Source organism: Gambusia affinis, linkage group LG21 (assembly GCF_019740435.1).
Source record: "Gambusia affinis linkage group LG21, SWU_Gaff_1.0, whole genome shotgun sequence".
NCBI classification, from domain to species: domain Eukaryota; kingdom Metazoa; phylum Chordata; class Actinopteri; order Cyprinodontiformes; family Poeciliidae; genus Gambusia; species Gambusia affinis.
In genome coordinates this window covers 20,078,798-20,101,482 of record NC_057888.1, presented here as the reverse complement: position 1 = coordinate 20,101,482, position 22,685 = coordinate 20,078,798, and the positions used below count along the sequence as shown (strand labels likewise).

The following is a 22,685-nucleotide window of genomic DNA, read 5'->3' as shown; positions in this document are numbered from 1 at the left end:
CGGTGTCAACTCCCGGATCAACACCTTCCTTCAACGACTCGCTGAATTTGAATAGAGGACTTCCAACTAGGTAAGCATTTTACCAAATGTTTATTATTTTATTGTCTTTATTGTCCACCAACAAAATGACTAAAAAGATTGTTATGACATGTTGTATTTCATCGTCTCCTTGGGGACACTTGCAGGTCTCAATACAATGCATAATCGTTTGAATTAGTGACGACTGACTGACTGCGTTTGCCATCAACACTCCAAAAACCTGAAGTGAAGCCAGTCCTGCTCATTCTTTATGCAGCTTCTATTATCACCTCAGTGCAATTGATTTTTTATTTAGACAAATTATCAACTTAATGCTGCTTTATGCCAATGGTTTTATGCATTTGGACATTGTCACTTCAGCTTAATTTGTCAGCCTTCCTGTCGATTTGAAAATGTAGATAACTTCCTGACCATCTCATGACCTCCCATCGTCTTATTCTTTACAGTTCAGCTTCCACAAGATGGATCTCACTGATTTTGTTTGTGAATGGAATAAAAGTTCTTCTGATGTAGGAAATGCATCTGATATAACAATATTTATTGATATGAATGCCTACCATACAGTACATTATCACACTTGCACTGTTTTTGTGATGTATTGTGTAACAGTGCACATTTTAACTGCTTTCTGACAATGCAGCCTCTGCTGGTTTTTGACTGTTCACCATTTGAATGATATCGTGTTCATGTTGGTGCATACCTGATGTGGTACATAAAATTTGTAGTGCCCAATTTTTTTAGTTGTTCTTTTGTTGTACAGTGTGCAACAAATAGAAAAGGTTATGTAAAGATTGTTACTGTTATTGGATCCAGATGCATTCAAGTGTCCATATTGAATGAAATACAGTTCATATTCAAATGAAGTTAAATATATTCTATATATTTTTTAAAAGTCAGTCTTTAATAGTTTATGGCTGGTACTTGATGCACACGTTCATGTTGCTACATACATGTGCCATAAAAAATATTGACATGACCTGTAGTGTGTTCTATGGTTTTGTTGTTTTATAGCACATTATATTGTATTGTGACATTGTTCTTTATGACATTGTGAATATATAAATGGATTTTCTTTCAACAAATCTGCTGAAAATAAATACCTGTTTTTTATTCACAGTACTTGGACTAAAATTTCTTTTATGAAATTTTTCGGTTTATGGTAAAATATTCTTGTATTAAAAAATGTAAACTTTAACTTACAGTAAAACTGACATTATGTTGTGAAACAAGTTTACAGTAGACCAGCTTTACTATAAAATACATTTAGAGTTTTATGCTATAAACTACATTTACAGTAAAGCAGTCATAACTGTAAATCACACTCAGTAAAAATTAACTGTGAAATATGATGACAGTAAAGGTACCATAGAATGGTAATTACAGTACCTTACAGGCAACACTGTTGCCAGTAAGTTACTGTAGAATAGCAATTACAGTAACTTACTGGCAACACTGTTGCCAAGTTACTGTAGAATAACAACTACTGATAACTTACTGGCAACACTATTATAACAAGGTACTGTAGAATGTATACAGTAACTTACTGGCAACACTGTTGCCAGCAAGGTCCTGTAGAATGGCAATTACAGTAACTTACTGGCAACACTGTTGCCAGTAAGTTACTGTAGAATGGCAACTACAGTAACTTACTGGCAACACTGTTGCCAGCAAGGTACTGTAGAATGGCAATTACAGTAACTTACTGGCAACACTGTTGCCAGTAAGTTACTGTAGAATAACAACTTCTGATAACTTACTGGCAACACTGTTGCCAGCAAGGTACTGTAGAATGGCAATTACAGTAACTTACTGGCAACAGTGTTGCCAGTAAGTTACTGTAAAATTACAATAAAAAGTCTAACAGTGTACTTTTTTACAGTAAACTTGTTAATAGTACAAGCAAAGACACACAGGAGAATTTAAGGCCACAATCATCCCCCAAATAAGAAAACAAAGACCCGGAAAAACAGTTGGCAGAATCGTCTTCAGGATCACTGAGACTTTTAAGGAAAATGTTCTGCAAACTGAAGAGACAAAGGTGAAAGTTTCACATCCATCTACATCTACCATTAAACCAATACAGTTTTCCTGTATTTGCTGTCTAGTGGAGGTTGAGGTGGTGGGATGACCTGGGGTTGCTTTGCTGCTTCAGGATCTGAATGATTGGTGGCAATTAACAAAACCATCAATTCTGATATCAACCAGAAAACCCCGAGGGGGAATGTTGTCAGGTTATTGATCTGAAATTCAGACGCGTTTTTGTGCAACACGATTATGATCAAGTCCACCTCTCTAAAGCTAAGAAGGCAACAAGCAAATGTATGACTGGAGTGGCCTAGTCAAAGTCTGAACATGAAGCTGCTTGAAATGCCTTGGCATAATCTTAACCATACCAGTCGTGCCGGAAAAGTCTCAAAAGTGTCTGAAATGAAGGGACTCTGCAAAGAAAAGTGAGCCAAAGTTAATTCTCCAACAACCTGGTTTTTTGTTCATTTTTTCTTACATTGGACCAGGATGGTTTGGCTGTTTGTCCCTTCAGAAATGAAATAATGACTTGAAAACTACAATTTGGTATCTTTGCCTGATTTTAAAGTTTGTTGATTTGTGTAAAGCTTAGGGGGGAAAAAAAAAAAAACAGAAGAAATTTATAATCTACAAGATACACTGTTAGACTTTTTATTGTAATTTTACAGTACCTTACTGGCAACACTGTTGCCAGTAAGTTACTGTAATTACCATTCTACAGTACCTTACTGGCAACAGTGTTGCCAGTAGTACTATAATCTCATTCTACAGTAACACTGGCAACAGTGTTGCCAGTAAGTTACTGTATTATATTCTACAGTAACTTACTGGCAACAGTGTTGCAGTAAGTTACTATGATGTACAGTAAACTTACTGGCAACTTACTGGCAACAGTGTTGCCTGTAAGTTACTGTAATTGACATTCTACAGGAACCTACTGGCAACAGTGTTGCCAGTAGGTTACTGTAATTACCATTCCACAGTACCTTTACTGTTATGATATTTCACAGTTAATTTTTACTGTGAGTGTGCTTTGCAGTTATAACTGCTTTACTGTAAATAGTTTATAGCATAAAACTGTAAATGTATTTTTTTAGTAAAACTGGTCTACTGTAAACTTGTTTCACAACATAATATCAGTTTTACTGTAAATTAAAGTTTACATTTTTAGCATAAAGAATATTTTACCATAAACATAAAAATTTTAGTCAAACTTGAATAAAACAATTATTTTCAGCAGATTTGTTGACATACATTCATTTAACAGGATCAGTCATTGGTGTAAAGAACAATGTCTTTAATATAATGAAATTACAAAGCTGAGTGAATGTGATGTGCATGGGTAAAAATTTGAAAAACACTGAGTTAAAAATAAACATATTGCAGATATTTTAAAATGATTATCAAAAGTGCTTAAAAAAAAAAGAACAGATAATTATTGTGGTTATTTTTTTAAAAATCAGTGTCAGTTATGAGATGACAATGTAAAAATCAAAAAAACAAACAGTGAGCACTCAGGCTGGGGGAAAGAACAAACATGTCAAGAAGGGAGAGCACCTGCTGAGGAATCTCAACCACCTCTGCTCATCTTGTGTTTCTGTGAGTGAATGTGTGTGTGCTTGGGTGTATGCGTGTGTGTACCTGTGTGCATGCACTCTCCATCAAGCCCTGTCTCTCATTCATCTTTCATGCCTGTTGGCCCCTCTGGAGCAAATCATATCCCTAATGCCTCCTCAGGGAACGATGGATGTCATTATGTGTGCTTGTGCTCTTGTGTAGTTTCTCTGAGCGATAATGGAGACTGTAAGGAATACACAAGAGAATGAATCCTAACTTTTGGATGTCTAATCCATCTGTGAAAACGCCTCTGATACCCTCGTGATTGCTGTTTTTTTTGTTTGTTTGTTTGTTTGACAAACACAACATCGTCACCTTTCAGCCATTTTGAATTGTTCTGCTGGTTTTGGTAGGAAATACACAAACATTTCATTGTCCTCCAATTGTTGGTTGAATGTCTGGGTTCAATTCTCGCCTCTTGGTTAAATAAACCACGACTTTCTTACTGAACAGGAAGGGAGGAAAAGAAACTCTCACATAACTGAGGTTTAATCTGAGGTTCTACATTCGATTGAAGTTGAGAAGTGTTGTCTTGATTAGTAGCTTTGTCACATGTAGAGATGTTGCTCCTGAAGTGTTGACATCATCAGTCACAGGGCTGTTGCTCCTTGCTTGGTGGCTAACAGAAGAGAAAAGAAGGTTGACTTCAACCCACCCCGCCTTTCAGAAAACATGCTAAGATGTCAAAAAGACTGAAAGTGTTTGGTGAAAAGGAATATGTGACATGTAACTCTCACTTGTTTAAGGCAATGTTCACACTGCACTCCTTAACACTCAGTTACAATATTTTCTGAAGTCCAATTGTTTTTGTGCTACTTTGGCCAACTTTGGCTAAACTTACACCACATGACACTATATAATAATTACTGATTATGCCATTAGGTACAATATGTCTTGTTGATTGAGCAAGGGCTCTGAAGATATTCAGTCGAGTTGGTCTTGAGCCCCAGCTGGGTTTTTGCTACATGTCTTCTCTGCCTGTGTTTTCTATCCTGGTCCATAGATTAATAAAGGAGCCCCCCCCCCAAAAAAAAAAGAAAATATTCTCTTTGCAATCACGTAAAAAAATAAAAAAATAACCTTACAAAATCACTCTACTGGTTAATTATCCACAATCTTACGGACCACTTATGAACTTGCATTTAAATGACTGTTTCTTACAATTCAGTTTCCTTGATATAGTTACATAATTTTACGTTTGGCTGGATCTGATTCACCATTAAACACATGCGCCTTTTCCTAAATGAAGAAACTCTCCTTTCTGCAGCTCTCTGCTTGTTACCCTCACAACCTCCACAACGTGGCCCCGCAATAATGCACTTTCTCTACATAATCACCCTGGTAATTAGGCATGCTGTGGTGTAATTACACAGTACTGCAAATGTATAAAACTTCCTGCTGACTGGAAACCCTGACCTGTCTAAACAATAGGACTGTATTTTTCTTCAGGCTTATTACTATCCTCCTTTCCTCTCTACTCTGCCTGTCTGGAGCTGTCTGCGCTCCAGTCTGCTCCCATGAGTAAAAGGAGACAGGCTATATTACCCTGACCACGTGTTTGAGTTTCTGGGACTGTGTGTTTTGCCATATAACAGTCTACCAATACTGACAGGACAAACAAGCCACTGGGATGGAAAAACACACAACATTTCATTGCATTTTCTACCAAGACTGTTCAAGCATTTTCTCAATGAGGGAGTTTTTGGAGTCACCAGCCTCGACCAAATCCGAATCCAAATATGTGCAGTGAACTGAATCCCAAGTTAGGAATTGCTGGGTGGTTTGTCTTTCAACCGGCAAAATGCAACAGCCATGAATTAAATAAGACTCTATCACATGAAATGAGCCTCACTGCATCATATTTGCTAATTTAATGAAATATGACTGCATGTATGTGGCGAAAAAGGCCATTATTAAAGATGCAGTATGTAACTTTTCAGTAATTTTAAAAAATATATCTGTTAAAACTGTCACCATGCCCTGAGAGTTTGACATGAGACAGATAATCTGTGAAAAAAATTTAACAACTCTGCCTTCTCCCAGTGCTCCCAGTGCTAACAAGCAACAACCAATCAGAGCCAAGAGGAGGGTCTTAGTGCTGTCAATCACTCTCCCAACTGTCTTCATCCTCCCTTGCGCTCTGCTATGCTACAGCTATCATAGCCTTGTGAATGCTCAAGCTAGTTAGCATAGGCACCGATGACTGCAGATAAATGGTTTTCCTGTGATGTTGAGCAGCGAGTACATGAGTTTGTTTGACAGCACTAAGACCCTCCTCCTCACTCTGATTGGTTGTTTTTGGTCGGGAGAGGAGCATTTATTCAGATGGCAATAGTAACTCAGGGATTAGGAGACCGATTTTTCACAAATTATTTGTCTCATAAACTGTTACGACAGGGTGACAGTTTTAACAAACATGTCAAAAGTAAGTTACACACTGCAGCTTAATAGCACTGTTTTTACTACTCATTCAGATTCCCCCAAAAATAAAACAAGAAAAATATGAAAAAAAAAAAAAAAACGCATGTCACTTTTTCATCCTCGTGATCCTTTTCCCTTTTTTTTATTTTTTATTTTTGGACTAAAATAAGGCCGGATTCATTCGCTCAGCTGGACGACCAACGACCAACCCCTGGTGAAATGTCACAATGTCACTTCTGGTATGAGGAGTCTCAGTGTGGACATACTAAATTAGCCACAATCTCTGCATGAAAGCACTTATCAGCTTGACTCACGAGCAAACAGAGGTCACACATCTCGCCCGCGGGGTCTTCGGTCCGGCGTTCGCCAAGCGTATCTTCCCCCAACGTATAGGAGGCCGGAGTGAACAGCGGACAATTACCCTTTGCTTTATCAGTTCACTGAGTGTTGCAAGGCTCATCCGATGTGTCAGATCCTCAGAGCAAAGACTCCGAGTTGGTGAGGAGTCCAGGAGTTCTGGATCGTGTTGATGATGACATAATATGAAGAAGTTTAAACCAAGAGTGTCCTCTGACCTCACAGCCTCCTTAAGAAGGCGGAGGAGTGGATTTGTTGTATCATTACTCCATTGGCTCCACTTCCACCAATTATTGCGACCAGTTTTAAACAAGCAGATTAAAACAGATTAAATGAAATCTTAGCAAAAGCAAGGGAGAAAAGCTGATGAGGTCCACAGCCAGATGGCTCACTGTTTTGCAGTCCTTGGCTAAATATCTGAGATCCACTGAAAGAAGCAATTAACTACAAGGATTTTATTGATGCCGACTCCTTCCCCGGTGCTCTGCGGCCTTCTCCCTCCCCGCAGCTCTTTAATGTCCTTGTCGACTGAGAGCTGATGGACGGAAGTGTTTCACAAAACACACATTTTCGTCAACAGGAAGCGAACTGATCCTGGCAACGCAATCTAACATTATATCCGTCATGCAACACATTCCAGGCACAAACACCCCCAGAAAGTAGAAACGACTTCACTGCAGCTGAAACTCGACATCCCATTTTTTTTCCCCCCAGCAATAACTGACAACTGCTCTGCTAGAAAAAGTCAAGTGTCAGGAAGCTTCACAGCAATTAGAAATGGCAAGATATTTAGCTTAATTGACAATTGCCACTGTACGCATTTGAGTCCAGGGTTCCCACTAGACCTTACTGTTGATAAGTTTGGTGGTAGTTTTCTTTACTCATGATTTTGAGTAAAGAAAATGTTTAAAGATGACAGGAAATTTGAAAAATATGACAAGGTAATTATGTGTTACTTACTTGAGCCCAACTATAAAAAACTATATATATATATATATATATATATATGTATATATATATATATATATATATATATATATATGAAATACAGTTTCAGTTTTCAATGTACAGTTTTTGAACTTCAGTTATATCATCCTAATTAAAGTGTCCAAAATTTTGGATCCTTTATTCATGACTTGTCACTTTATTTGTTGAAGTTGTTGACATGGTTAGTAGCAAATTACCAAATCATCCCCACTGATTCCCATGAACTTTAGCATCTCAACCATACATACCAACATATATGAGATGGATTTTTGTTGTTGTTGTTGTTGTTATTGTTGTTTATTTTTCTTTTATTTCCCATTGAGATCAAAAACTGGTTCCAAGAAGATAGAGCAGAAAGCTGAAGTGATTTGTTTAAAAGTTCAGCTGGGACCTTCTCGGCACCGAAAGCAAAAACATGTTCTGACAACGAAGACAATGTTTCTATTGGCCATCAAATATGAATAATAATATTATTTAATAATATAATTATTATTATTAAATTTATTTAATAATATTATTATCATAATAATATGAATATGAATCCTGATACGGCCTTTCAAATAAAAAAATGCCAATGACGGAGTCCATGAGTAGCCAAGGTTGTCCAGCCAACCTGTCTTTACATTGTGCAATGACATGTAAAAACTTGTAAAGGTCTGTGCATCCAGGGCAGTTGGTGTGAATCCAAAATGCCAAATAATATGATTGACGGACAGGGCATGAATGTCAGCACTTGAAATATGATATACATTTAATCATTGAGTCCAATTGGCCCAGTGCAACTGCGATACTGCGCATCCTGATATTGAGACGATTGTGAGTCAATCTGTTGTTATTTTCTTCCTTCGCCGTAACAAATAACTTGATTTTGATTGCCCTAATCTGTCTTTCATGAAGCGCTTCAGGACTGTAATGTATCATGCAGTACAGTACACTGGACAATACTTGTTCCCACATCTGAAGACATTTCTACGGGATAAAACCCAGACTCCTTAAAGATTATTTAATAAAGCTTGTGGCCAATGGCAGCCAGTGAGATCAGGAGGCGGCCCCTTTGTTAACTTATTGTTCCGTGGGCCTATCAGCAGGTTAAGCCAGTCCTGGTGGGAGAGTACTTCACATCCACTTGAAGGTAATAAAAACAGGTTCGGCGAACAGCTTGGCCTTCTCCCAGAGCGTCTCTCCTGCACCGTACGGGCTCAGATGTCTGCCCGGATCCAGATCCAGGTGGATCAAAGCGAATCTCTGCATCAACACCGTCCAGCTGTTCACACCGGTGGTTCAGAGGTGAGGAGGGCTTTACATGATCCTCATGTGTTGAATGTGGCCAGAGTGCCCTCTCGCCTGCTGATCTCCAACCTTACAACAATAACCAGAACCCACCGCCGGACCGAGGCACACATTATGCAGACAAGCCTCCTCAGATCTGCAGAGCAGAACCCCCTCTGGGCGGTGCGGTACCAGGGTTCAGACCTCATACGGCGAGGTCCTCCTCACATCTGGCCCGAGTTACGGTAGGCACTTGACCCCGTCAGAGCCCAGCTGCTTGGGGGATTCTCTTTGCTGGCCGCCGTGTTCAGCAGGTGGAGGCCTCCAGGTTCGGATTCTGCGTGTACCCGTGGTTACTCCTGCTCGGATATCACTGTTTTGTCCCCGAACAGCTTTCCACAGTTTTAGCTGGTAGCTGAACAGTTGCAGACTGTGGGCTGGCAGCCCAGAAAAATAAAAGCTCTCCGGAGGAAGACGCTGAATAGATTAGATAACCGGCTTAGGGGTTGCAAACGCAGTGAGCTCACTTGTTGCCATTCCGCCCAACACAAAGACGCATCTTATGACGGGTCACTGGTGCGTTTGGATTTAGACGTTCTCCCAGCAGACAAAGGGCAACAGTGTTACAGGGACGCAAACGTGGAACACATGCTCATAATCAACAGCCACAGTCCAAAACTTTGCAAACGTTTTTTTTTTGTTTTTGTTTTTTTTTGTGCTCATGATTCATCCTGGTTGGCAGTGGACGGATTGAGGAATGTAACACGGAATCAGTTTTGTGTTTGTGGCCCAATTGTTTGGGTTCACAGGTCAGCTCCTGTGGTTGTGCCAGTTCCATTCAGCGGGCGGAGTGACCGCTCCGTATGCCGACGTTCCTAAAATAATCCTAATTATAGGTCTGCTGACGGATTCTGATGGGAAATGGACAATTTTGGTCCAAGAGGCCCTCACAAACGCGCAGTTATTACGGCTCGGCCAAGTTTAGCGCATTCTTTCTGCATGAAAAAAATTAACGGCTTATAAATTCTGCGCAGGCCTGCAGCGGCGGGAACTCATTGTTTGGCCTTCGCGTTCATAGAGAACCATCATGGTGAGGTTAAAAAGAAAGTTGTTTCTTGCACTACTGCTTTCGGCGGCCCAGCAGAGCTATTTTGGTGCCGCCGGCGATCAAGTCTGTGAAGCATCAGGTATTTGACAGGACTCAGAACAAATGGAGAGACAGACGACAGCTCTGGTTGTAAACTAAACTGATCAAAAGAGAGCCTCGGTGTTTGCCAGGTGGCATGGTAACCCCCATGACAGTAATCAGTCTGGCTTGCGTTCAGCTTTTTAAACGTAGCTGGACTCCTGACTTTGGGACTGCTACTGTTGCAGCTTTCTAAACCTCATTACCTGCAGAGCTATTTAAAGCCTTGCTCCACATGCTGCCTTTGATATGAGCGCAGCTGACTAACACAGTGACCCCCGCTCACTGATTGGAGATAATAACAGGGACATTCAGACTGAAATTATGGGCATGACATCCCATGTTTCTTAACTAAATTCCACAGTATGTACTGCAAAAGTATATCAGTGGAATTTAAAGGGACAGTATTATGTGTTTTCCAGGCACAGAGGGTCATTTCATAGCACAATCAAGAAACTGTGTTGCCTTAAGTTGTTCTAAAAATGTGATATAAATCAAATATTACTTAAAAGAAATCTGACTTTGTAATTTAACACCTTGAAATTGGGCCTTTTTCTCTTTAGAAACGCCTATTAATTTTGAAACTCCACCTTCAGAAAGTCATCACAACATGGCTCCTCTAATAACCCTTCAACGTTTTCACCAGCTTTTCACTGAGGAGCAGCTCCTATAATGAACTCAGCAGATTCAGGGTTCCTCTGGGTGTTTGCTAATTGCTGCTGGCTAGTCTGAAGGAGCTGAGTGAGGGAGTTACAGGGAAGGGATACTTTGTGAGATGGTAGTTTGGAAGGATCCAAAGAGGAGCGGCATCTTAAAGGAGGCACTAAGTCTACCCAGATGTTTTGCACACCTATGGTATATAGTTGCCGTGGAGATTAAAGGATTTCTCACACATGCATGAAAGAATGAAGGCAACACTCTAGGGCATGTTTTTGATGAGGAAAAAACATTGTAACATAATGTGAAGCTCAAAAAAGGTTGACTGTACATAATAGTGACGAACCAACAAAAACCTGAAAAGTGTGGCATGCATTTATATTCATTCAACACACAGGTCTCAGCATGAGGAGGAACTGATGACTGTTTCTTCAGTCATAATTTTTGATAATCAGGGTCAGCACATATTGTCAATTAAAGTGGGGTCTGGACTTTGACTGTGCCGTTCTAAAACATGAACATGCTTTTAACGTGTGGTAGGAGACCATTTTTAATCAAGTTAGTTTTTTAATCAAAACCTATATGAACAAACTAAGCAACATTTTCTATTTAGAAACCCTTTTTGCAGCTAAATCACTGAATAAATAGACATATGAGCTCAAAATCAATATATTTATTGGTTTTTAATCTGCTATTTAGGTTATTCAACCATCAGATTTTTACCATGCTCTTCTCGTTTTGACAAGATGACTTGAACTGGGAGAAATTCAAAACTTGACATGTTGTTCTGTGGCCCAACCCTACTTCAAACTCCTCCGCAAGTTTCTCCCTGACCTGTTTGATGTGTTCCTTGGTGTTCTTGACACCGTTTGCTCAACAATGTTCTCCAACAAGCCTCAGAGACCTTCCCAGAGCAGCTGGTCTGATGCTGTTCATGTTCATGCACACATGAAGACATTTGCAAGTTAGGTGAGTTACAAATACATACCAACCTTGCCAGATTTTCGTTTTCACAACTCCAGGAAAACCAGCTATCCTTTTCCTCCCACTTCACAATTTGCACTAGTTTGAGTTGGTCTATCACATACAAACAGAATAAAATATATTGAAGCTTGTGGATGTAATGAAATAAACTGTAATAAATTTCAAAGAATGTTAATATGTTTGCACTAGCGTCTCCGTTGCACAACACGGACAATAAAAAGCAGACAGGACAAAGCGGCGCAGCGTGCCTCGCTGTGATTTGCAGCCAACTGTGAAGCAGCAGCATCAGCTCTCCAGCCTCAGCTCCGTGAAATGCTTTCTTTGATTTTAGTGGTCGGTTATGCCCAAAGAGAAGAAGTCGGAAAACCTCTGATTCGTAAACCCACGACAGACGCAGTCAGCCATATAGCTATTCTTCAATAAGTTTGGCCTTTCCATCTCTGCTGTAAAAGAGATTGGTGTTGGGTGTCAAGCTGCAGTGCTCCTATACCGACATCCTGCAACTCCAGGGTCCAAAACCTTTGAATCACATGGCTTCAGCATGTAGTCCAGTTCTTCAGAGTCTACGGATCTAATGAACTGATTCAGGTTTGTTGGAGCAGACAAAAATCTAAAGTTGTAAACCCTCGAGGACTTGAGATGATTCCTGGGAAAGGACACAATGCCAATTTTGTTAAGTTTTCCTACTGCAACAGTAGCTGTGTTTCCATTGACCAAATAACTGCACAATTTGACATCTCAAAAATAAATTTGCTTAATGAAAACATGGCAATTTTGAAAAAACAAAAACAAAAAAAAATTTTTTATAAAATGTTTTGACGCTAGAATGAGGAGGTTCTTCGATTTTATTGAAATGGGTACATTTTGCAAAACTGAAAAGGAAACAGTCGGATGTTACTACTGGCGAAAATGACAAAGAAGATGACGACAGGAAGTAGCAGGAGGATGATGTTTGTTTTTGCTTTTTACAATGTGTAGCTGGTTCCACCAGAGCTCTCATGTCATCGTGTGGTTCATAAAACGTTGCGTGTTATTTGACCGCATGGGATCCATAACCCTTCTGTAAAATCACAGACTGCAATTTCCACAAAACGCCGCATAAGAACCCCTCCCACTCCCAACTAGGCAGGGCTTGTCGCTCCAATGCTTGAATAATGTTTGGGCGCTAGTGCTTTACTTGAATTATGAAAATATCTCTCTTTACATCCATCACCACCTTGATTTTTAATGGCTTATTCCGTGAACAATAAGCCGCTTGTGATTTTCATTTTATTTCATATTCAATGGAAATACCAGAATTATGAAATTGTATTTTTTCAACATCAGCAGAATATCTGCAGAGATTTGCACACATTACTAATGTAAACGCAGCTACATAAATTCATAAACTCATTTGACTGGAGGAGTAGGGTGATATCTATTTAAGCTCCTCCCACATCCATGGAGTCAAGATGTTAGACCGGGGGTTCCAGGAACCTGGGGAGAGGCAACAGCCCGCTGTGGGCAAAGTTGCTCCCGGAGCCCAGAAATGCTCAACCTCAAAAGCCACAGCTGGCTAAAAGAGAGATGACATCAGCATCTCTGCACCACGTTTCTCTCTGCACAGCACATGAGCTGCATATGTATGGCACAATAGAAAACAGACATGGCTTGTGGTGTTGGGGCGTCGGGTGCCGGGCGGCGTAGCAGGAAAGGCCTCTACTATACGAACAAGCGCAGAGAAACGCACCCCTGCGACTGACTCCAATAAAAACCCCTTTCCAAAACATCGCTAATAAAGCAATTAGAGTTTCTATTTTAAGAAATTACCAATGTGCTGCTCTTTGTTTCTATGAGGTAATTATGGATGTTTTTCTTCCTCTATTGCAGGACAACTGCAACAATGGCTCGCTTTACAGGAAGCGATATAATCAAGTAGCAGGCGATTCAAAGCGAACCACCGTTTATGTAAACACGACTCTTATTGTTAAGAACAAGCCCAGTAACAGCTGTGATCAGTCCAAACGGGAGGTCAAAGCAAACCCCAGCGGTCAGATGGGGACGACTGAAGCCCACCCTCCTACATTTGGAGGAATTCAGTGATATGGAGCACCTGTGTCAATATTATAGGGGGGGTTACAGGTCCTCTGGGTCTCCAGCTCTGAAGAGCTTGGAGCCAGATGGGCGTGAAGTAGGTTTTGGCAAAGTTGTGCGGAGAACCAAAAAATAAGAAAGGGTTGATTAACTGTCGCAAATAACTTTTTGTAATAACAGTAGAGCACACGAACACTTGTTGCTTATTATGAAAAGGCCACAAGGTAATGTTAGAACTCATGATTTTTTTTTGAATCGGTAAAACAATAGCTAATAATCAGTAGTAATGAGATTTGAAAATTGAAAAAAATTAAAAACCCCACTGAAAAATTAAAAACACCAGATTGCTGCTAAATTAAGCTATTACTAAGTAAGCTAATTGTTAGTTTGTTAGCTAACAATTGTTTAAGCACTCCTATGCTCAAACGGTGCTTAAACTATGCTAGTTTAAGCATAGCACAAACTATGCTATGTGATTTAACTTTTTAGCTACATTGCTAAAGTGCTTAAACAGTTTAGCAATTAGCTAATTAGCATTAGTTAATTGCTTAAGTAATAGTAAGATAGGAGTGAAAATTAAACAAACAGCAGCTGTCTTGTTTTTTTTGGGGGAGGGAGGGGTTTGTTTAGAGTGACCAGACGTCCTCTTTTTCCCGGACATGTCCTACTTTTCAGACCTAAAAAAATGTCCGGGGGGAATTTCAAAATCGTCCGGGATTTTAGTCAACTGCCTCAAAACACATTATATAGCTTACAGGGCATTGTGATTACATTGCCACTCCGTTCCACTACTCCATTCCAGGTTTCTTTGTATGTCAAAGAAATTATTATCTATTCTACAAGGCTGCAGAAATCAAATGAAGAGGAAAACAATTGGTTTAAATAAGATTTTCCCTAATAAAAGAAATTATTTGGAGAGGTTTTTTTTCTTTGTAATCACCCTGACTTTAGTAATGAAATTTGTTTGACTATGTGAAACATTTAAGTGTGACAAAAAACAACGATAGAAGAAATCTGTAAAGAGACAAATATACAGCTACTTGTCAAAAGTAATTAAATTATCAACCAGAAACATAAATTAGGGTTTCAAGACTTAACATAATTTGATTAAATGAACCTTCCACATGATGGAATGTTTCCTATGGCAGGAGTAAGTCATGTAATTTTGGTCTGCGCATATTCTGTACCACAAAGGCACATGGTTCGCCAAGTAGGATGTTCCTTTGGAACTGTGGCCCAATCAATGTCAAGTCTCCAACAGACAACTAAACTAAACATTAAATTGTGTAAGATGTGACAAATGAATTGCTTATCATACAATGACTTGAGGTTTCTTAGTTAGTTAATCAGAATATTTACAAAATGCAACTGGATGTTGGTTGGGCTTCCAGAAAATTTTGCAATAGTGGGCCATGTGGGGGCCCATTAATACTCTTGTGGTGCCACAATACAACCAAAATTGGCAACGGAATATCAGATGATTTTAACATTTGGCTTGTTGCTATGACAGAAGTTGAAATTTAGGAGCCTTCTTAGGATTTTTAATAACATATTAAAACATTTTAAAAGTCTCTAAATTCATGTTTTCAAGTGTCATAAACCTTCTTATTTCGCATGTTACAACCTACCTTTTTATTTTTACCTTTCTAATTCTGACTTCAGAAAATGCAGCACCATTAACTAAAGGTGGCCTCTAGTAAAATTCTCCCAGGTCCCACACAATCTTGGATCGGCCCTGATGATAAACATTCAGTGAAGGTGACTTCACTGAATGTATTTGTTACGTGAATCAAGCAATTCCGACTTCAGTATGGGCCAACATCAATCAATGTCATGTCAGGTATGCAAATTGTGCAAAATTTGATTTTCCGCGCTGCGCGTGCGTTGAAATACATTTAAGGTTTTGTCCTGAAGTGCGGGAAGTAAATCGACCTTATTGCTGGGCAGAATCCAGCTGCCTACCGGTTTAGAGAAGAGGGATGTTTCCACAGAGCTGTGCTGTAGTAAAGAGGGGCTGTTCCCTCAGCAGATCCCAGCTCAGCTCAGTCCGTCCAGACCAGCGGCTGGGTTGAAAGCTGGGGACTAGGCGGCGACGCAGCGACGCATTTCACAGGTAAAAGTGGCTTCAAGTCGAGCTACGCTCTATATTCTGACATTTATTTGTGGGGGGGTTTGCACGCGCGCGTGTATGTGTTATGTTTTTTTCCCCCCTCGTGTCACGACACATGCAGCGACTGAAGAGGGAAGCTGCTGCTGCTTCTGCTGTGGGGAAGCACATAGTCGCTCTGCTTTCAACAATCTTCCAGAGGTTTTCCCACAAGTTAAAGCCAGCTGCCTCGAAATGAGCGTGTGCCCTGGCTCGCTGTCCTCTCCTGGTCCTCCGGAGAATGAAACCGTGTCTCTAACCCCGGACAGACGCGGCGTCAGGAGGCGACGCCAGCTGGAGAGGATGGCGGTCTGTTCTCCCCCCCATCCCGTCTCTCTCTCTCTCTCTCTCTCACTCACTCACTCTCTCTCTCTCAGCTGAAACTTGCAGCTGCTGTTTGCGGACGCGCTCCCATCAGCTGAAGGTTAAAGATTGCCGATGGAGCTAACCGGGCTAGCCTTAGCCCGAATATGTGGGAGAAACATTTAATTTCTTCAAAATTTACGCGGTTTTATTTTCCCCTGCTCACGCTTAAAGACTTAAATCAAACTGAACACTGATTGGGGAGTGGAATTAAAACGCTACTTTATTGTGTTTGATGTTTAATTACTCCAAACAACAGTTAGTGATATCCAGGTTTAACTTGTGGAACTGCTCTGCCTTGTATCCTGCTCTCTCGTCAGTGTTTCTGTGATGGAGGCAGAGTTCTAAAAAAAAATCCGCTGTCATCAAAACACTGCATGTGTGCTGGAGGACCAACACGCCGAATTCAACCAGGGACCCTCTCCGATACGCTGATGCACTCATGACTTTGGTCGATCTGATCGGGATGTCGTTTACTCGGTGAAACATTATTCAGACGGATATTCAGAGGGACTTTCGCCATCTCTCCACATCTGCTCACAGCGCGCTTCTTCGGGGGGGCCCGCAGTCAGATACCGACCTGCCACGGAACCAGAGCGCGAGGTTAGCATCTCTCCCGAACCCATCAATCATTCCCTTAATGACGCGGCGACAACCCCCTTCGGCCCCGGCTGCGCGTGCGGTTCTGGCCGGATGCGGGGGAGCGACCAAATGGCGATGGAAATGAGCTGCTGAATAGCCGCCTCTGGCAAACGGTGTGCCAAGTTTAGGCTGCTTTGATGTTTGCATGTTGTCACTTTGTCACACCTGCAGCATGTTTGCGTGATAATGATGCTTGACCTCTTCTCTCTTTCCTCCACATGCACCCGCTTGCATGCGGGGTGAGTTAAAGCAGCCGCCCTGCTGTCAAGTGTGGAGAAACGGCTAAAAGATGTGATTGGTTCTCCGGAATTCGGCCCTGAATTTAGCTGCTGATTTAAATATCACTCAAGGGTGGATGACCTAAAACACTTGGCTCTGATCTTCCTTCTGTGTCTATCTGTGTTTACAATGGCTCAGTAATTCAGGAGCCAGGCGTTGAAGAAGTCAATTAAAACTTGGAATGTGATTCAGATATTTTTCAGGTGGGGAGAAGGGTAGAAGAAGAAAAAATGGAGCATGGAAAAGTGTCTTTATTTTTAGACTTTGATCCTTGTGTTGTCAATGAGTGTAATGTTAGCTTCTATCTATATCTACAACATTAGGTCTTGAGTATTAGGTAAAGCCTCCTCAGTTTCTAAGGTTGTTACTGAAAACTCACCTTTATACGCTCAAGCACCTCTGAAGATTAGAAGAACAGTTGATAACGGGCGTCGCATGAATTCTTGGAAGTGTCATATCTATCCATATGTGTATCTGTCAATGTGACCTTTCTGTTTCTCCTATACATCCATCCATTCAACCATCTGCATCTCTCCATCTGTTCATATATCCATCAATCTATCCATTCAGCCTTCCTTATATCTGTATATCTTTTCATCGATTTATCTATCAATCCGTCTATCCATCCATTCAAGTGTCAGCTCATTCATACAATCATCCGTTCATCTGTCCACCCATCAAACTGTTTATATCCATCTCTCCATCCAACCACCCATTCATCCATCAGTCCTTCCACCATCCAATTGTCTGTTTATCCATCTGTTCATCTATCATCAAAATTGATTATTTCATCCATCCGTCTGTCCATCCTTTCATTCATCTATCTGGCCATTAAACTGTTTATAACTGTTTATCCATCTATCCATCCTTCTATCCTTAGCCTGTGGTTTCACAATGAATGCCTGATGAACTAAAGGTTTTAACAAACCTTTTTGTTTTGTTTTGTTTTTAGCGTACACTTTCTAAGTGGACCTAAAGGTGATTGCGGCGTCTTGTCAATTTAAATCTGGAAAAGTGTGACATTTTCAAATGGAAGGTGTGTAGGAACCTTTGGGACCTCTAGAGGCCAGATTTTCACAATTTCAGTCTGTTCCATTACTTGGTTATTCCAGTACTGCTCCTGTAACTGGGAACATTCCTCACATCCTCTCACTTGATCACTCGTACATGTGCTTTCACAAAAGACACGGTACTTACAGGAGGCTTTTTGGTTCTGTACTTACAGTATGACTCTTAACATCGGCCAGAAGTGATCTGTTACTGCTCACAAGGACTTTTCACAGCTCAGAGAGCCAACATCAAAAGCTGTTAGAAAATGTCAGTACAGACAATATTTTCTGATCTCCAAAGTGCGCTGTAGAAGGTGGGGAGTGAAATAGCCGAACCGGTACAGAAATGTAGCCCACGTCAGCACTCCTGGGTTGGCGTCTTGAATATTAAATTGTGATTGAAGTATGGGCTTGTACAGAGGTGCTGTTGGAGGGATGTTTTGCACATCTCTTAAACCTGGAATCTTGTAGGGAACAAGAGACCCTGCGAGTTGCCCTGAGGAAGAAGGGTGTGAAGCCTGCTGGGATGGGGAGCGTATTAGGAGAGGAAGAAGCTCATTAATTCCTTCCAGCAGTGAGAGGAAAAGGCCTGGTCAGCAAAAACTGGAGGGGCCCTCCATGACTATGAAATGAATGGCATGGGTTCAGTTTTCACTAATGCTCCTAGCAGCCAGATAAGTTCTTTAATGATAAGTGTGCATGGTTTCTACAGCAGCAAACAGCTTTGTCCTTTCTTTTCCCATCCCTAGTGTCACTTCGGTAGAACAAGCATGTCTGCCACCGGGTTGCCGTAGCCTTTGAAAGTCATGCAATGTTTTGCCCGGCTACAGGAATCCCCCCTCCGAGGTCTTGCCTGATGTCGCATGGTGATGTCAGAGCAGAGGTGACGCAGCCGGAAAGGAGGACGCTGGCGGATGAAGCCAGCCAGAAACGTGTGAAAGCTCCTGACGTTTGGCTCTGGGAGGAGGCAGAATCAGTGGCATGAAATTACCGCTCAGCGTAAATTCTGTAGGATCCTGGCTGCTGGTTGAAGGGGGGGACCAAGGCGGTGTTTGTTTCTGATTCCTGTTCGTCCGTTCCGTTCCAACGTTGGAACAGTGTTCCACGACATGGTCCAGCCTGTTTGTTATTATGCGCTCATGTGGCCTTTTTTTCCTCGTTTCCTCAGGTGAAACATGCTTGATTTTTGCAGCATGTCGGCTCTCGATTTGTGAAAGTCGCTGCTCATGAGGCATGAGCGTAATTCTGTGTTGGGGAGGACATATTTTGCCGGATTGTTTGCTGCTTTCCCCTTCGTGGTGCTGAGCAGGAGGCATGCCGAGTCCACATCTGATTAGCAGAAAGGCAGAGCGTGCTGCCCCTTTGATCACACTGTTTCTGGCTGATAAACCATGCCACTGTCATCTCCAGCAAAGCCCCAGACCTTGACAGACACTAATTACCATGAAGCCCATTTGGCAGGCTCTGGAACAGGCACAGGGCTTGGAGTAGTTCAGGGCAGGTGGGGCCTACGGGCCATATGTGGTGGTGGAGATTAGCATGCTTAATAATCTGTACTTAAGAGTTAAAGCAGCTCTCAAAAAAATTATGCTGAAAAAAAGCATGTTTTTCTTATTTAACCCAAAGTTATTTTAGAACTTTCACTGGTTTTCCTGTGAAAGATGTCCCTCAACCATTGTTTCCAGAGAGCTTACAAAGCATTGAAATGATCTCATTGTACAAATGTCCCAGTCAGGAGAAGAACACAAAACAATTCCACAGCATATAATCCACGGGGAGCATCCAAGACATCAAAACTGCACAAGCCTGTTCTACGGGTGACGGCAATCTTTTGCTCTTTGGAGTCCAAAACAGGCCTTTCATTCAAAGAAAATACCCAGATCTGCCTTAAACCCCCCAAAACCTTTTGGGCTGTTGTGTTGTGGTCAGATGAAATCCGAGGAAGTAGGGCTTCTTCCTTTAACTTTAGACATTCCATTCCCACTGTAAATCATGGGGGTGTACAGTGGCTACAGAATCAACCACATACTCAGAGGACCACTTTCACTCATTCATGTATGTTTGAGGAATTCTTGAATCTTCCGTGGCAGCCTTAGCGCTTGTTCCTACAATGCACTGCCTATATGGAACTTCAGTTCACAGCCACTCTTCTGCCCCACAGAGCACCCCTTTGTCAGGCCTCTCTCATACAGCTCCTCTAAACTAGCAGCAGCAATCAACACACACCTAGATGAACTGCACGTCTGCTGAGCTAATGCAAACTACCACACTCCTAAAAACGGCAGAAAACATCATTGGATGGCGTGGAGAAGCGTTATTGTGATGCCGTGGTAAAAGCAGGAGTGTTGGAAGGTTCTTAAAGAGACAGAAGCCAATTTTAAGGCATCAGATGCAAAGTGAAATTTCTTTTGAGTTTCTTTTGATAGTATTTTCATAACAACTGAAGGTAATATTCACACTACTTGATTGTAGTATAAACTGGCCCTATGTGACTGGAAAATAAATAATTCCCCATCTTTTAATACTTTTATAGGTCAATGAAATTATGAGCTGTTCTGAATATCAGTCACTTTAGATACAAAACCTTCAGGTGTCTACCAGAAAGCCAAAGATTAAGAAGGATTCTTTAGCACCAGTTTGAGTTGAATCATACAACCAAATAAAAAAAAATAATAACGTCAGAGAACGTTTAAAGTTTTGGAATGTTGTAGTCGAGTCCAGAACTAAATCTTGAAGCAAGTCAACGGGGTTAGCTGTGGACAAGAGATGTCCTCAAAATCTATTTGATTTGGAGAACCTTTATTAGCAACTATGTATGCTGATAATTTTGTGCTAAAGAAAATCTAATGCTCAAATCACCTGAAGAGGTGCATTAGTTTAAGGGTGTATATACTAATTGAGCTAGGTTATGGCAGCTTTTTTGTTCTGTTCTGTTTCCCTTAGATTGTTGTTTTTTTTTTTTCTTTGTTATTTTTATGCAAGCTAGATTTCACAGTAAGGGTAGGAAAAAGTGCCTTTCATACCATGAGCTGCACGCTTTTAAGATGCAGTATGCCTTTCACACCCCTTTAGGATGCGCAGAGATGGAGAAAATCTCTTGACGTCAAATCACTACGTAAGAGCTGGACCGAGCTAAGCCTCGTTGCACAATGGAAGAGAATTCCACTGACACAGTTCCCGTCACATCATCAGTATCCTTCTGTTTTTTACTCTGCCTTGAGCCTGGAAGACAAATCCAAGACTGGGCTGCTTCTCCAAAGCCTAAAATGAATCTTGCAGACTTGTGATCTTTTGGAATATGGTGGGATAAATCTACCCCACCCACCGCCTCGCTAAAACACACCCCGACTCCAACCCCCCCTTTTTTTCTTCTCTAACCCATCTTGCCTTTGATTTCTGTGCCAGTAGAGTCTGACTGTAATAAGTTTTGGACCGTAACGATGCAGAGGGAATATCTCAGCGGCCCACACACTATTGTCTGCCGTTCATGAAAGCAAAACAACTGGTACCACGGAGTATGTTTAGCAAAATTATGCCAGTGGGTGTGTCTCTTTTTTTTTTTTTTTTTTGGCTAAATCTTTGTTCATTAGCTCATGGTGCCGTTAGTTCTGCTCTGTCTAGGAGGGCGTGCCTTATTGAGAAAGCACATGGGGTTGCAACGTGGTGGTGAGCTCTGCTTTATATTTAACTTCTCTTGGATTGATGTGATGGTAAATTTTCATTGCTTCAGTAGGTCATGCTGTATCTGTGCCAAACTGTAATGTCTGCCGAGATCAATAGGACTCTCTTGATGGATGGCAAGTGTCCAGAGGGCGCATGAATCTTTGGGTAAACCACACGTTTTGCTGCTGAGTCACTGCCGTACCTGTAGAGGGGGGAAAAAAAATGCAGGGTCACTCTGAGTAAAATATGACTTGAACCACTTCAGGCGCTTTATTCGTCAGAAAACAGAAAAGAAAACATGCCTCCGACCTCTTCCCCTCGGGACAAACAAGACCCTGATTGAAAACACTTGCGACAACCCTCCAGTTGAAAACAGACGCGCTTCCTCAGGAAGCGAGGCGGCCCATCCGCTGGACACAGTGATGTCACGTAGATAAACAGTCTTCCAAGCGGCGCTGCTCGCAGAGTGCGAAGGGCTTGTCATGCCTCAGAAACGCCTGCACACTCTGAGCAGATGCAGCACAAGAGTCCTGCCAAGTGCACACCCATTCGGGTCGCTTAGAGATCCAAGGAGACCGGGAACAATGTGCTGAAGAGGCGCGGCTCTCTGAGGTTATTTTAGAACGAGGGCTTGTCTCTTTTTTTGGTTCCAGGCAGCAGTGTTTAAGCACATAATTGTTTTGTTTTTTCAAGAAATAGTATAACTAACAATATAGACGGTTTTGGGAGGTTTGAAGCGTTATTTGGAAATTAGTGTGTCAACGATAAATCAAAACGCTTATCATGACAAAAAAAATTATCTGCTGTTGACTATTGTTCTCTCTTTGAATATCACTGGACCAAGCCTTTTGTGACATTCCACAGTACAAAATAGGTGACAAAAGTATGTATGATTTGCAATAATATTGCATTGGGTCAACATTGATAA

The 22,685-nt window shown here is 41.3% G+C and overlaps 1 protein-coding gene across 7 annotated transcripts in view; it reads left to right on the top strand.

Moving 5' to 3' along the window:
* jcada (junctional cadherin 5 associated a) overlaps positions 1-22,685 on the top strand; it is a 51,582-nt gene that overhangs the window by 4,950 nt on the left and 23,947 nt on the right. The window contains exon 1 of one of the 7 annotated variants that reach the window (XM_044104424.1): positions 8,710-8,733. The exons of 3 other annotated variants lie outside the window; for them this stretch is intronic. The gene's annotated coding sequence lies outside the window, so the exon portion shown is untranslated. Of the gene's footprint in view, positions 1-8,709; positions 8,734-15,587; positions 15,729-15,888; positions 16,071-16,152; positions 16,728-22,685 lie in introns of those variants that run through there. 3 more of the 7 variants (XM_044104420.1, XM_044104423.1, XM_044104421.1) reach the window with 3 other exon arrangements.